Genomic DNA, 4,645 nt, shown 5'->3' on the forward strand with positions numbered 1-4,645 from the left:
TGCTCATTTTTCTTGCGATTCTAGTGGCCGGTTTTTTTAATAACTTCTATATAGTTAAATATATATATCCAGGTGAATATGTTGGAACAGTATGTACTTAACAACTCTCACAGGATGTACTTAACAACTCTCACAGGATGTACTTAACAACTGTCACAGGATGTACTTAACAACTCTCACAGGATGTACTTAACAACTCTCACAGGATGTACTTAACAACTCTTACAGGATGTACTTAACAACTCTCACAGGATGTACTTAACAACTCTCACAGGATGTACTTAACAACTCTCACAGGATGTACTTAACAACTCTCACAGTATGTACTTAACTCTCACAGTATGTACTTAACAACTCTCACAGTATGTACTTATCAACTCTCACAGGATGTACTTATCAACTCTCACAGGATGTACTTAACAACTCTCACAGGATGTACTTAACAACTCTCACAGGATGTACTTAACAACTCTCACAGGATGTACTTAACAACTCTCACAGGATGTACTTAACAACTCTCACAGGATGTACTTAACAACTCTCACAGGATGTACTTAACAACTCTCACAGGATGTACTTAACAACTCTCACAGGATGTACTTAACAACTCTCTCAGGATGTACTTAACAACTCTCACAGGATGTACTTAACAACTCTCACAGGATGTACTTAACAACTCTCACAGGATGTACTTAACAACTCTCACAGGATGTACTTAACAACTCTCACAGGATGTACTTAACAACTCTCACAGGATGTACTTAACAACTCTCACAGGATGTACTTATCAACTCTCACAGGATGTACTTAACAACTCTCACAGGATGTACTTAAGATGGGCAAGACTGAGCTGCGTTACATTATATTAATTTATTGCAGAGGTTCTACGTGCACCTGTAAGTATACACGTAGAGATGTACAGATACACGTATACACATACATATGTATTCGATAAATGTATATATACATAAGTATGTAGACATGCATATGTCGTACCGAATAGGTAAAACTTGCGATTTTGGCTTAAATAGCAACGGTCTTCTCGCCGAATAAGGCAAGCGAATATCTGTGTATGCAATAATTTCGCAAAAATCATTCTGAACGTAACGAAAAAAATATATTTCATTGTGTTTATTATTAAATTATTGTAAACTTATCTAAAATGTATTTAGTTGGATTAGGCTAAATTACATTGCGCTTGTGATATATATATATATATATATATATATATATATATATATATATATATATATATATATATATATATATATATATATATATATTTTATTATCACACTGGCCGATTCCCACCAAGGCAGGGTGGCCCGAAAAAGAAAAACTTTCACCATCATTCACTCCATCACTGTCTTGCCAGAAGGGTGCTTTACACTACAGTTTTTTAAACTGCAACATTAAGCTAAATTACATTGCGCTTGTGATATATATATATAGATATATATATATATATATATATATATATATATATATATATATATATATATATATATATACATATATATATATATATTTTATTATCACACTGGCCGATTCCCACCAAGGCAGGGTGGCCCGAAAAAGAAAAACTTTCACCATCATTCACTCCATCACTGTCTTGCCAGAAGGGTGCTTTACACTACAGTTTTTTAAACTGCAACATTAACACCCCTCCTTCAGAGTGCAGGCACTGTACTTCCCATCTCCAGGACTCAAGTCCGGCCTGCCGGTTTCCCTGAATCCCTTCATAAATGTTACTTTGCTCACACTCCAACAGCACGTCAAGTATTAAAAACCATTTGTCTCCATTCACTCCTATCAAACACGCTCACGCATGCCTGCTGGAAGTCCAAGCCCCTCGCACACAAAACCTCCTTTACCCCCTCCCTCCAACCCTTCCTAGGCCGACCCCTACCCCGCCTTCCTTCCACTACAGACTGATACACTCTTGAAGTCATTCTGTTTCGCTCCATTCTCTCTACATGTCCGAACCACCTCAACAACCCTTCCTCAGCCCTCTGGACAACAGTTTTGGTAATCCCGCACCTCCTCCTAACTTCCAAACTACGAATTCTCTGCATTATATTCACACCACACATTGCCCTCAGACACGACATCTCCACTGCCTCCAGCCTTCTCCTCGCTGCAACATTCATCACCCACGCTTCACACCCATATAAGAGCGTTGGTAAAACTATACTCTCATACATTCCCCTCTTTGCCTCCAAGGACAAAGTTCTTTGTCTCCACAGACTCCTAAGTGCACCACTCACTCTTTTTCCCTCATCAATTCTATGATTCACCTCATCTTTCATAGACCCATCCGGTGACACGTCCACTCCCAAATATCTGAATACGTTCACCTCCTCCATACTCTCTCCCTCCAATCTGATATTCAATCTTTCATCACCTAATCTTTTTGTTATCCTCATAACCTTACTCTTTCCTATATTCACCTTTAATTTTCTTCTTTTGCACACCCCACCAAATTCATCCACCAATCTCTGCAACTTCTCTTCAGAATCTCCCAAGAGCACAGTGTCATCAGCAAAGAGCAGCTGTGACAACTCCCACTTTGTGTGTGATTCTCTATCTTTCAACTCCACGCCTCTTGCCAAGACCCTCGCATTTACTTCTCTTACAACCCCATCTATAAATATATTAAACAACCACGGTGACATATATATATATTATATATATATATATATATATATATATATATATATATATATATATATATATATATATATATATATATATATATATATATATATATATATATATGTCGTGCCGAATAGGCAGAACTTGCGATCTTGGCTTAAATAGCAACGTTCATCTTGCCATATAGGAGAAGTGAAAATTTGTGTATGCAATAATTTCGCCAAAATCATTCTGAACCTAATGAAAAAAAATATATTTCACTGTGTATGTTTATTATTAAATTACTGTAAACAAATCTAAAATATATTTAGTTGGGTTAGGCTAAAATAAATTGCTCTTGTTATAATAAGGTTAGGTAAGTTTTCTAAGATTCTTTTGGTGCAAAATTAAAAACGTTTACATTAACATTAATGAAAAAAATATATCTTTAAACGTATAAAAGAAAATTTCAGAAAGGACTTAATTTTAAATGAGTTCTTGCTAATTGACCAGTTTTACATATTCGGCACGACATATATATATACATGTATATATATATATATATATATATATATATATATATATATATATATATATATATATATATATATATATATATATATATATATCTCACGTCCAGTGGTACTGGGTGCCTGATATTTGAAGCATTAATGGTCAAGTGGACTAAGGCGTCTTGGCTTAATACAACTTTCTCAGTGTTTTGAAAATCAATTGTATGGTTAAAATCCCTGACATGACTAAACAGAGTATTATGCTCTTGTTCAGTTCTAATGTTACATTTATGTTCTAATCTTAGTTCAAAACTTCCATTTTATTTTTAACAATATAGTTAGAAATTTTGCCAACAATTGGGCTCAACATATTTACTAGTTATCTGGATAATTTTTATGAAACTGAACCTATTATTAAATAAGCTCTGTAGATTCATTTTCCTATAAATTATCCAAGTTATTCAAATGCTTTCTCAATTTATCTACGAAATTATTGAAAAATATCAACAAACATACACCTGCACTTGATATATATTAAATATACACCAATAACCAAACTATTAAAATGAAATTTGGGAAAAACTGTGATGAAACCAATAACAATTTTACAGATTTATCAGACTACCGTGAACTTATTATCACTAGACTACCGTGAACTTATTATCACTAGACTACCGTGAACTTATTATCACTAGACTACCGTGAACTTATTATCACTAGACTACCGTGAACTTATTATCACTAGACTACCGTGAACTTATTATCACTAGACTACCGTGAACTTATTATCACTAGACTACCGTGAACTTATTACTAGACTACCGTGAACTTATTATCACTAGACTACCGTGAACTTATTATACAGATTTATCAGACTACCGTGAACTTATTATCACACTAGACACTAGACTACCGTGAACTTATTATCACTAGACTACCGTGAACTTATTATCACTAGACTACCGTGAACTTCACTAGACTACCGTGAACTTATTATCACTAGACTACCGTGAACTTATTATTACTAGACTACCGTGAACTTATTATCACTAGACTACCGTACTTACTACCGTGAACTTATTATCACTAGACTACCGTGAACTTATTATCACTAGACTACCGTGAACTTATTATCACTAGACTACCGTGAACTTATTATCACTAGACTACCGTGAACTTATTATCACTAGACTACCGTGAACTTATTATCACTAGACTACCGTGAACTTATTACCACTAGACTACCGTGAACTTATTATCACTAGACTACCGTGAACTTATTATCACTAGACTACCGTGAACTTATTATCAATAGACTACCGTGAACTTATTATTACTAGACTACCGTGAACTTATTATCACTAGACTACCGTGAACTTATTATCACTAGACTACCGTGAACTTATTATCACTAGACTACCGTGAACTTATTATCACTAGACTACCGTGAACTTATTATCACTAGACTACCGTGAACTTATTATCACTAGACTACCGTGA

Source organism: Cherax quadricarinatus, unplaced genomic scaffold (assembly GCF_038502225.1).
Source record: "Cherax quadricarinatus isolate ZL_2023a unplaced genomic scaffold, ASM3850222v1 Contig230, whole genome shotgun sequence".
NCBI classification, from domain to species: Eukaryota; Metazoa; Arthropoda; class Malacostraca; order Decapoda; family Parastacidae; genus Cherax; species Cherax quadricarinatus.